Source organism: Anolis carolinensis, chromosome 1 (genome assembly GCF_035594765.1).
Source record: "Anolis carolinensis isolate JA03-04 chromosome 1, rAnoCar3.1.pri, whole genome shotgun sequence".
Classification (NCBI taxonomy): Eukaryota; Metazoa; Chordata; class Lepidosauria; order Squamata; family Dactyloidae; genus Anolis; species Anolis carolinensis.
In genome coordinates, this window is record NC_085841.1 from 165,050,358 (window position 1) to 165,062,827 (window position 12,470).

At 37.3% G+C, this 12,470-nt stretch overlaps 1 protein-coding gene across 4 annotated transcripts in view; it reads right to left on the minus strand.

The window, feature by feature from the left end:
- The window catches only part of fbxw11 (F-box and WD repeat domain containing 11), a 95,231-nt gene that overhangs the window by 72,209 nt on the left and 10,552 nt on the right, over window positions 1–12,470 (minus strand). For 2 of the 4 annotated variants that reach the window (XM_062958083.1, XM_062958076.1), the window contains exon 2: window positions 5,692–5,771. The exons of the other annotated variants lie outside the window; for them this stretch is intronic. The gene's annotated coding sequence lies outside the window, so the exon portion shown is untranslated. The remainder of the gene's footprint in view (window positions 1–5,691; window positions 5,772–12,470) is intronic. 4 annotated transcript variants of the gene reach the window in all.

The following is a 12,470-nucleotide window of genomic DNA, read 5'->3' on the forward strand; positions in this document are numbered from 1 at the left end:
GCTTTCCCTGTTCCTACACTGATCAGCAGATCCAGAAGTTCTTAGCTTCTGATGCTTTTTTGTTTTTTTGCTTAACAGTATTTTTGGTTGCATTTCTGAGCCAACAAATATATGAGCCTACATTACTATTCTAGAATTTCACAATGCCACTACAAAAAGTATCACAAGCAATTCCATATTGAAGTGTGGTTTTTCACTAACACCCCATTGCATATCGAGGAATGATGCAACAGAGCTTTTCTTCCCCTTCCGTGTGTGTGTGTGTGTGTGTGTGTGTGTAGAGCAGCATGTGTGACTCCCACATTACCATCTAGAACCTCTTCCTTGAACCTGGAAACATCAAACCCCTGCTTTGAGAACAGAGGACAAGGGTCCAAATGAGTCAAGAGAGGAATTTGTAGGACTCCCATGCTCCTAATGTCTTGCTGTATATTAATGAGCTGAGGGACAAACTCTGTTCAGCTTAGCAGGAATCCTGCAGAGAACTTAGAAAAACAATTATTTTTGACAGCATGGGCAACAATCTCACACTGTTGAATATTTCTGGGAGTGTTGTTCAAAACAGTAACTTAGCAATTTGTTCCAATTATAAAACAAGGACAACTAATTCTAAAAGCAGGACATGTGAATGGGGAGAGTGGAACTCTTCTTGCACTAACTTCTTGCTTCCCCCATACTCTACTTCCCTCACAAGTCTTTTCCCCGGTTGAACAAACTTTTAGTATCAGAACTTAGTTAAACAGAAAATCAACCCAGACTACTGAAAGTTACGGTATAGCTGTGTTTAGCCTGCCCTAAAGTGGTCAATATTGCCAGCTGCCCCTTGGCAGGCATCTTTGCCCTGTATACATGAATCAGGTAGATCATAGCTTGAATAAAATGGGTTTTCCACTATCACGTCTGTTTTACCCCAAAATCAGATTCAGTACATTTTCATAAATGTTTCTCCTGATGTCATTACACTACAAGGAAGAGAAGAGATATAGTAGAGCAAGAAACAGTCATCTATTCCCAGAACACAATAAATTGACAAGTTAGAATGTGTCCAAAGAGAAGGGTGATCAAAATGATCAAGAGTCTGGAAGCCAAGCCCTATGAAGATTGGCTTAAGTTCAGCTTGGAAAAGATAAAGTTGAGAAGAGGGCATGATATCCATGTATATTATATTATTGAGTAGGGGGCAAGCTTGTTTTCTGCTGCTCTAGAAACTGGGACACAAAGCTATGGATTCAAATTGCAGTAAAAGAGATTCCACCTAAACATTAAGAAGAACTTCCTGGCAGTAAAGAGTTGTTTGACCATGGAATATGCTGCTTCAGAATGCAATGAAGTCTCCTTCTTCGGAGGTTTTTAAGCAGAGGTTGGGTGGCCTTCTTTTGGGAGTACTTTGATGATATTTTCCTACATAGCAAGGGCTTGGACTGGATGGCCCTTATGGTTTCTTTCAACTTTATAATTCTTCAACGTAAATGTTGTTTCAATATTCAACAATTACTTCAATATAGTCAACTAAATTAACTGATTCAATGCATTTATGTAAGTGTTGATTCAATCAGGTCATGGTAACCAATTTCAGAACAATTACTGAAAATGTAAAACTATTCAGCTTGTGGAAATGAGGACAGATCCGTTGCTGAGGTCAGTCTTTGCAGCAAGTTTGGTGAGAAATTGTGCAGGAAAATTATATTGCAGCTAAAGTATATTTTCAAGAGACAAGGATATATTCATGAGTTTGTTTGTTTTGTAAAAGGAAGACTAGCCTATCGGATACTTGATATTTATGCAATTGAAGATTTGAACAGGTCTGTTCCAGATAATCTAAAATATAAACTGACTATGACATGCAAACAGCTACACTATGCAATTATGCAGAAACTAACTCCAAGGTATTACTTTCTTCCTTTTTTCCAATCCTGAGAAATAGCATTTAGAATATAGTACATTACACATTATGCCGCTATAACAATGACAAAAATTCTGGGAAATAAGCTACTATTACCTTCATTCTAGATGGGAGGAAGAGGTACCGGGGGGGGGGGGGGGGGCTGACTAAGACAAATGAATAAGTTTATAATGTGTGGCAATATTCAAAACAGGAACACAATTTGATATATTATGAAATCATCAAATACCAGCCCTCAGAAGGAGCAAAGAAATCAGTTGCAAATGCTGTCTCAGCAATGTATTCATTTTTTGGAAAATGGCATCACTATTTCTGTGCTGAAATATCTTTTTTTTAAAAAAATACAAGTTCTACAAGAGTGAATGGGTCTCACTAAGAAGAAATGCAAAATATAATTTCAATAAATAAATAAATACATTTAACAATAAATTGATGCTACTGTTTGCTAAGTCTAAAACTTTTATGAGTTGTGCTGTCTCCTGTATGTACTGATTCGTAATATTTATAAAAATATAAGTAGTCTTATTTCCCCACATCCTAAAGATATTTTTGTAAATTAACAGAAAATGTGCAAAGTTACTGGAAAGGCTCCAGAAGTGAGCAAAACTTCAGATAATTCTGCAGATGGTAAGAGGAGAAACATTTGTGTTTGTTTTTCTCCCTAAAGTCTATGTCCAAACATGCTCTGTAGAGCTTGGCAATTGGGAGCCTTCAGTTACTTTTAAACCCCTCCACTGCTGAAATGCCAAATCTACAACTTGGTAAACTCATTCCTAGATCCTGGACCTGCAGACCAAGAATTTGGGATCTTCTGGGCCTCCAGATGTCATTGGCTGCAAGGCTCAAAAGCCCAATCCAGTAGTGCCACTGCTGCAAAGGAAGAATTTATCTGTATCTAAGCAGTGTTTTTGTATCACGTCAGAAGCAAATTGAGAAAATACTGCAAGTCATTTCTGGTGTGAGAGAATCGGCCATCTACAGAGACATTGCCCAGGGAACGTCCGGATTTGTTACCATCCTGTGGGAGGCTTCCCACATGTCCCCGCATGGTAACCTGGGGCTAACAGATGGGTGCTCACACCATCTCGCAGATTCAAACCACCAATCTTCAGATCTTCAGGTCAGAAGAACAGCCGGCATAAGAGTTTAATCCACTCCACCACCACAGTTACAAGTCTGTAATCTAAGCAGATTACAGACACTCAGTCAAACCTTCCTTAACTATTTAACAAACATTAAAAAACTTACTCAAAGGTAGGAATTTCCTTACTTCCTGCAAATGCTGATGTGATTGAATCCACATCAAATCCCAACTCTGGGTGGGATAACCATCCACAATACTAAAACTATGCACTTGGTCAAAGCCACATTGAGCAAAAAGTCATGACATTTGTTGTTCTGGCTTTCTGACATTGTAACTTCTAAATAAATGACCATTTTAATTTTTCACAGCAGACACAAAGAATCCCGGGACACTTTATTTAGTAACAAATTTACTGTGGCATGAACTTGATGAAAGGAACTACAGTTCTTAATACACTCATGCAAGAACAAACGTCTCAGCCTGTAAGGTGCCGTAGGACTCTCATTGTTTTTGCCATTATAATGTCACTTTCGATTGAGAGGTGAATGTAAAAGTCACTGTGCAGAATTTATTATTTATAGACTCTGCCTCAGGGCTAGTTGAGCAGCCACCCTTAAAAGTACTTGATTCCTGACATGTTCAGGAATGCAGCAAATAAGTAACAACCCTAAAGAAACATGGGGGAAGGCAACAGAAAGATAAATTTTTAAGGCTGCGAACAAGTTCAAGGCCAGGAGTGAATTTTTCACTGATCACATGCTGAAAATTTCTTGTCATCAAAGTAGCCAGTTAGAATAGAACTACCAAGCAGCCTGGTAACTTTCAGGAGGCACTTAAACAAAATTTTGTTACTGTCTTAATTACACGTTAAGAACTTATGAAAACATGGCCAGCAAACAACAACTTCTAGGCAAACTCTTCATTCACAGTATAGAAGTAGGAAATCAGAAACTGGCACTTCTGCCCAGTGATATATTCAGCTGCTATTGTAATGTTTTACTCTAAGCCCCAACATTTAAAACATCTCTAGCTCCATGCTTGTCATAGTGTGTGCAGGGAAGTTGCTCTTAATTCCCAAGAATCAAAATTTGGAGGCAACTCCTTTTTGAAAGATTTTTTAAATTAAAGCAAGATCTATCATTTCATTTAGAATTTGACCTTTTCTTCTGCAGAGCAGCAATATGTGGCTTTAAGACATTTGCAACTGAAGTGTTGCAAAATACTTCTAAAATTCCTGCTTGCCATCATCAGTTGTTAAGGCCTAAGCCCAACTGATAGTCCCAATTAGAATACACCCGCTAAACAAACTGTTTAGTGGTGTGTGTCTCCCTTCAAATCACCTGTCAGCTTATGCCAACTTCATGAATTCCATACAGTATGCTTAGGCAAAGAATAATGGGACATGGTTTTGCCAGTGCAAATGTAAATCTCACTGATGAAGTGGATGTACGATAATTGTGACTACCAACAGGATTCAAGTACAAAATTGCAAACTCCACAATTTCAGGATCTGCCAGGTTGACAAGGCTTGCTTGCACTATAAACATATCAGTGTTCTGAAGTGTCACGCGAAGACTAGTTTACAATCAATAATGTTATAAAGAAATCGGGAGAAGGAAATGTTTTGAACCATAAAAATTATATTCTTGTTATTATTGTGGAGTTGATCCACAACTGCTTCTTGTAAAACATATTGAGCACAAACAGTGTAAGAAACTATGTAATAATTTCTAAATTGGTACCTGCCACAATCAGATATATAGAAAAACGAGGATTTTAAAGGGTTAATTAACTTCACATAAAAATGAATGACTGCTGAAAAAATATTTTAAAATAGCAAACTTAAACAATAATTAGAGATTTTGATTTTTAATAAAGCTGGTGTATATTTTACAAATAATCAATTTCAATAAATTTTGTTTAAAAATAAGTATTTTATTCCCTTCTCTATCCTTTGCTAGCACAAAGAATAGTGGCATCACAACTAGAAAACAAAGGCTTATAAACTAGCAGCCCATTTCCAACACTTAGGTTGTGATCTTAAACATAGTTACATTCTAGAAAGTAAGCCCCACTAAAAATAGTGGGACTTTTTCTTGTGGCTAATGCATGTACGGCATTCAAAGGTGTTCTCATTCTCCAAGGTTCAAACACTGAATCACCTGAGGTCATTTCACTGTTCTTAATGAACCTGTTTTATGCTAGCTATGGAACTGGCAAAACCACCTCTGAGTATTCCTTGTCTAATAAAGTGCTATGAAAGATTCATTGGCTTGTTATAGGTTAAGAGGCACATCCACAAGTGTTACTTGTTAAAGCTGAGAACTCACACTGTTGGGCTATGAAAAGTGGATAACCATTCCCTGCATCCATGGAAGTTTAACACTGTGGTAAAACCTAGCTAAGAGGGAGAGACACAGACAGAAAGACAGACTTGCAGATACTTTCATTTTTCATTTAAGAAGAGATATCATTACTCAGAATCGATAAGTGAGTCCCCAACCCATTTCATCAGGAGATAATTCATAAACCCTATCAATGAGCAGGGATGTAAATATTAAATACAGTAAATGGTTATATATCTGTTATGGTATATGCCTATAATAATTTAAGGTTCAATATTTTGTAAATTTCATGTACCAAAAAGTTCTCTATTCACCAAACTACACATATGTAACACTATTTAGTACGTGGAATTTCTTACCTGAAACTCTGTTTCTGTGCTTCAGATCCACCAATCCAGAATGAATGGGAATTCGAATGGGGTTTCCTTTTCACACTTGTCTGTCAAAAGAGAGCAGCCAATCATCTTCAGCTTGGTGTATCTACTTCTTTTCTTGAACGAAATCCCAATATGCACTCCTAATGCTGTTAGAAAGACAAGGAAACCTGTACATCTGGCAGATTTCCAGTAGGCATTAAATCAGATGGTTCACCGGATTGGTGGATCTAAGACAAGAAACTAAATTAAAGAGAAGAAATTGTGGTTCTTCATAGGTGAGTCAATCAACCCCAAGCACAGCAATTTGCCATCCACATACATTGAAACAAACCGCTTGATCTCAAACATCAGTTCAGATCTAGGAAAGTCACCAAAGATCATTTCAAGATACAAGCATTGCTGCAAAGTACAAGGTATAAATAAATAAACAACTGCAACCCACAGACATTCAAAGAGTTAAGCACATCCAAATCAAAACCTACTTCTGAAACTCTTGAGTTTTGAAAGATGTTTGATAATATATTGTGGTATGCGGAGCAATATTTTTCACAATGCTTCAGCCAAAACTTCCCTTGAGCTCAGAGAGCTAGTTGCTTTGTTCTTTGGGTCACATCCTATGTATATTTCTATTTTTCTGACCACAGGGTAAATTATCACTGTCATGAGCTCATTTTAGCCCATGACGTTTACAGCTGGATTCAGATATAATGCGGAAACCATCACTTGACGTTAGAGCTGAATGCCAAGGTAAACATTACCAGCATAATCTTTGTCAAAATATAAGATCACAATGAAGCAAGCATCTGTTTGCTCAAATGACTAATGGTGCATCCAAAAGAAAATATGCCATCACTAACACTCTGCATTTATAAGAAACTAACAAAATAAAGGAAACAAAACTACTGTTCCCAGATCCTAGAAATAGTCATCAAGAAATTTAGTTAGTAGATAGTGTACAAATGAATGAATAAATGAAACTATGTTTCTAAGGTGAAATTTTTATCTGTATCTAGAATCGAACCAGTTAACTCAACCTCTTGACAAAACCTTCAATGCTTTATTTCATTTGTTTTGTATTGTTACTATAAACTAGCACCTTTGTCCTATAAAGAAAAGAACACATTATTATCTAATAACACTGATATACTAGTATCCTAAATATTTATAATGTTAAAAAAAACTCAATATAATTAATGACTTAATATGTTCATATAGATTTTTCTACAATCAGATACAGATCTACTTCAGGAAACAAAATCATATGCATCTGAGTATCATTTATTTTAGAAGATTTGGTAGCAAAGGCAGATAGAAAGAACAAGGAACACAAAAAAAAAAAAAATTCAATGAGTTTCCGTAACAACATGTACTTGTGGAATGAATCAGGTCAAGTAAGCTTTGCATAACATTTTGAATCATCTGATCATATGAAAGACATCCAGAGATCCCCCCCCCCCCCAAAAAAAAAAAAACTCACCACTCTCCACTTTTTAATGATTTTCGTTTTGGTCTACACATCTATTCTTTACAAAACATAACGGGGATATATGTTAAAGGAGGATAATCTGCTCCCCCCCCCCCCCGATTTTCTCTTCACGCATGCTCAATAAGGGATTCTAGAGGCAATTGCTGTTTACCTCCTATGTTGCAGGCAGGGGCATACAACTTTGACAGGATCAGTTGGAGAACTATCACATTCTTTCCTAGCTCAAGCTTCGACTTGCTACTTGGCTACTGAAACACACAAAGTGATTTTTTCAGCCTAAAAGAATAGCAATGTCAACCTCTCCCAAGCTAATTTTGCCAAGAAAACCCCAGTATAGGGTCACCACTAAGTCAAAAATGACTTGAAGGCATACAACATTAGTAACCACATAATAGTGACACTAGAACAGATGTTTTTTCTGACATGGTGAAGGTTCCTCAAGAAATGATTTACAGCTTAAGCACAACCAGACTGCTGGTCCATACCTCCATCCCAGCTAGTTCCTTCAATGTTGGAACAGAAGCTTTCCACATATAACTAACCAACATACAGGTCATTTTAAGTAAATATTAAAAGTTCAAGACAGTGGATGAACACTGGATTATTTCAAGAACCATTTCTTTAAGTGGTACATCTATATTATGTATTTCTTAATTCAATAAATATGTTTTATCTTTGTCTCCTTTCTGCCCACTATTCCTGCACATTTCAATACATCATATTACAGAAAAGGGCCTTTAGAGATACCATGTGCATGTAAAAGACAAGAGCTTCATAACAGGAACACAAAATGAACTCTAATACTTTTCCTTTCTTTGGTAGTGGTGTGCACTATTACTACGTGTGCATCTAGGCTAACACATAAGTCACTTCAGACCGATTGTGGAATCAAAATCTACAACCCTTTTTGGTATTTAATATATACTGCACAAATGCCTTATGACACAGTTAACAGCAAAAGGAACAGAACGTGCATACAAGTAACTTGTGGGTTCTTCATAAATTCCATCAAAGAAAAAAACGACCAAAGGCCCATCAAATTTGGTTTGTGATCAGAGGCTTCTAAGTGGCCCACAAGAAAGGCCTAATCTTCTCTTGATGCCCTATGAACATTTCATTTTGCTACACATGTCTAACAGCTTTTACGAAACCTCTTTTGCTCCAGGACTTTGTCTGGTCTCCTTTCCCAGCCACTGAGCTTGAGTCTTTTATCACATCTTGAAACAGAGAACGGCATTAACTAATTAGACATAGCAGGAAGGAATTCCATTTTTCCTCTCTTGAATCCACTATCAGTAACTGACTGTACCCAATTCTAATCCCCAAATGCTGCTGGATTTCAGGACAACCAATAACTAAAGATTAAGGGAGTTGATCCAATAACATCTGGAGTCTCAAGGAGGAAGTAAAAACATATCTCTATCCATATTTTCCACAGAAAGCATTAGTTTATACAGCACCATCATAATTCCCCTTACTCAGTCTTTGCAGGTAATGTTGTGAAATTTGATTCTTTTTTTAATCTTTACTTTTCAGTCACTCTGCTCATTTGGACACAATACTGAAGCGTGCTTTATGTGAGATACACGCACACACAGATATATTAAAGCCACTGTGAGTTTTTAGCCTTCCCACACTCTGCCCCTTCTTGAGCAAATGGGACACTCAGAAGCTTGCCATGACTGCTACACCCAAACAAATTGTGATTAAGCTTTAGTTTCTTGAAATAAGCCAACTTCACTTTATAAAGCTGGTTCATGAAGAAACCACAAGTTCCCACCTCAGAATAATTACTACTTGTACTATTACTGAAAAAGCAACCTGTAAAAAAAAGGGGGTGGGGTTATATAGTCCTTTCAAGTCTGGCAGGATGTTAGGGACCTCGACTATTAACATGCTGAATTATAGTTTAACTTTCCTTCTGAATACAAGCACCAAGGGATCACCAAGTCTTTTCCTAACAAAAAGAGCAGAATGTTAGAAAGAAAAAGAAAGAATGTGCAAAGAATCAGGTAGCAGCAGAAAGCTTCTCACCTTCTCCTACTACAGACTAGGGGGTTTTTTTTGTCTGTGTCAGGAGCAACTTGACAAACTGCAAGTCGCTTCTGCTGTAAGAAAATTGACCATCTGCAAGGACGTTGCCCGGGGGGGACGCCCGAATGTTTTGATGTTTTTACCATCCTTGTGGAATGTTCCTCTCACGTCTCCGCATGGAGCTGGAGTTGATAGAGTGAGCTCATCTGAGCTCTCCCCAGGTTGGATTCAAATCAGTAACCTTCATGTCAGCAACCCAACCTTCACGTCAGCAGTCCTGCTGGCACAAGGGTTTAATCCACTGAGCCACCAAGGGCTCCAACAGGCTAGTTATTGAAATGGTAACCCTTCTTTGTAAAGGACATATCAACCCAATTTAAAAAATGGAAAAATGCATTTGTGTTGACTGAAACTTTAATTCTGCAATGAATTCTGCCTTCCTGCTGTGACTGTTCTCAAATCTAATGGTAAATTGCTGGGCCATACAGAATTGATATTGGGCAGTCAGGCTTGAAGGGCCAGGAATTGATTCATGTAGCCCTGTATGCCACCTACCATTTTTACATACTTCTACATATGCAGAAATAACAACACTGAATTTGATTGGTTGAGTAATGAAATAGCTAGTCTTTAAGGAGTCACTGAAAATTTGCTTTCCTTTGTTTTATAGCAAATGTTAGCCAGACTAAAAATTAAAACAGAATCCGAATCCTATCTTCCAAAAAATCAACAATATAAATGTAGTTTGCTTTGAAACAGAAAAAAACTGTGAAAAGTCATAGAATGTATCACAGATTTTAAAAGGTGGCATTTCATATTTTATTACCTTACATAAAATTGTTTTATAAGTTCATCCAATTCATATCAGGCAATATCTGGCCTGATAAAGACATACAACAATGTTGCATTGCTTAAGTAAGACTGACATTTACAGTCTAATTGTAAAAGAAATACAGTAAAACCCGGCTGGTCCGAGCCTCCATGCAATACGAGGGGGTGAACGGGGAGGGACACCAAGATGAAGGAGCCGAGGTGTGGGCAGGCGGATGAACAGGGAGGGCCTTTGTGGCCCTCCCCTTTCACCCGCTCGCTGGCTGGCCCAAATGCCCGCCGAAGGGAGAAGTTTCCTCTCCGTTCGGCAGGCGCTTGAACCCAGGGAAGCACGAAGCGTGCCGCTTCCCGCTTCTCTGGGACCAAGTGCCCGCCAAAGGGAGAGGAAACCTCTGTTCGGCGGGCGCTTGGACCCAGGGAAGCACGCTTCAAGCTTCTTTAAAGGCCCAAACGCCCGCCAAAGGGAGGAAACTTTTCCCTTCGGCAGGCGCCTGGGCCTGGTAATCTGAGTGATCTGGGTAAACTGAGATGAGGTCCGCTCGTTTAACTTGGATTACAGAGGTTCTACTGTATACCCATAATTACCTAGCCAATCACAATTTGTGAGTCCCTATTATATGTCTTGCTCAATGCTAACATTAATCTGAAAAATAGAAGAATGTGCCAACTAGCTGGCCCAGATAATTATGGTGTCATTTTTCTTTAAAAAAATACACTAGGGAATTCCCTACTGCCCTTTCATTGCCTGGGCACCAGCATAGTAAATTTATAAATAACATTTGTTGCAAAGGAAACCATGGCATATCAATTTTACATATCAATTTTATGTTATGCATAAATATCTGGCCGGTGAATTCAGAAATTCACTTGAACATTATAATTCTCAATATTTGTAAGTATTATATACCATGAACACTATTTATACAACAAAGATTTTAAAAATGAGAAATTGAGATATCTTTTTGAAACTAGGATGTTTAAAGAGCTGTGTTCATGAATGATACAAAGTACTTCCTTTGTATAGCTATCCAGAAAAAGAAATTTAAGATTTGGTGGCATCACAATGAAACCCCCAATACTAGCCATTTTCAGGAAGGAAACTTCAGAGTCAAGGATTCTGCAGTGATACACAGTAATAGAGAATCTATAATCTGTAGGGTTACGCACAGCCATGTTGCTTAATGATACTGATAAACCTGTTCCTTTCTGAGGGTATTTCGTCATTTTAAATATATAAATAAATAATTGTATTTATAGGTTTTAATTGTTTTATAAATGGTGATGTTAATATTTGTGATTTGTATGTATAATGCGGCACTGAATTTTTGCCACAACCTGTAAGGCGCTCTGAGTCCCCTTCAGGGTGAGAAGAGTGGAGTATGATATAGTAAATAAAACAAAAATAAATATCAAGAAGCTGACTGGCACTGTGTCTAAACACAGAATGTTTCTTCATGAAAAAAATGTATGGAGTAACAAAGTCCCCTTCTACACTGCCATATAATCCAGATTATTAAGGAAGATATTCCACATTATCTGATTTGAACTGGATTATACGAGTCTACACTTCCATATAATCCAGCTCAAAGCAAGATAACTGGGATTTTATATGGCAGTGTAGAAGGAGCCTAAGAGACATTGTAAGGGATAAATAATCCAATTATGGAGGATGACTATAATCCTAACAGCTTTCAATACTTCACAGTTATATTGTGAAGAACAAAGGCAACATACCCATATGATTTGCATTCACTAGACACACAAAATTCCATGGGTGCTCAGGTCCCACTATGCACAATGTTTTAGTAAAATGATATACCTAATATAAAATGGCACAATAAAGGTTTGTTTTTGGTTAATATTTGCAAGCTGTGAGTAGTTGAATCTGTAAATAAGGAGACCCGACTGTACTAACAAATGGGGATGAGTAGAACACAATTATTTATACCCCGCCTTTCTCACCCTGTAAGGGACTCAATGCGGATTACATATATAACAATTTGATGCCATGCAAACAACATTTACATATTGTAAAATAAACATATACATTAAACCAATAATTAAAAGCATATCAAACCTTAAAACACTTGTTTAAAATCATGTTATCCAAAATCATAAATGCACATGTTCCTTGTTTCTAAATCCTTATTTACATCGACGAACACAAATACATGCGATCCCATGAGGAAGAAAGCCTTTATTTTAAAGGTCTTGGGAGAGATATTTGTCTCATGCTTTGTACTTTTGGGTGATAGGGGAACTGAAAACAACAGTATATAGAATACTGGATTAAATTCAACTTTGGTATGATGGTATAATTCTTATGTTTGAAACAGCAAATATTCTAGAACTTTGTTTCAATATTTATTTATTCATTCAAAATATTTGTACTCCTCCCCATAATTTAAGT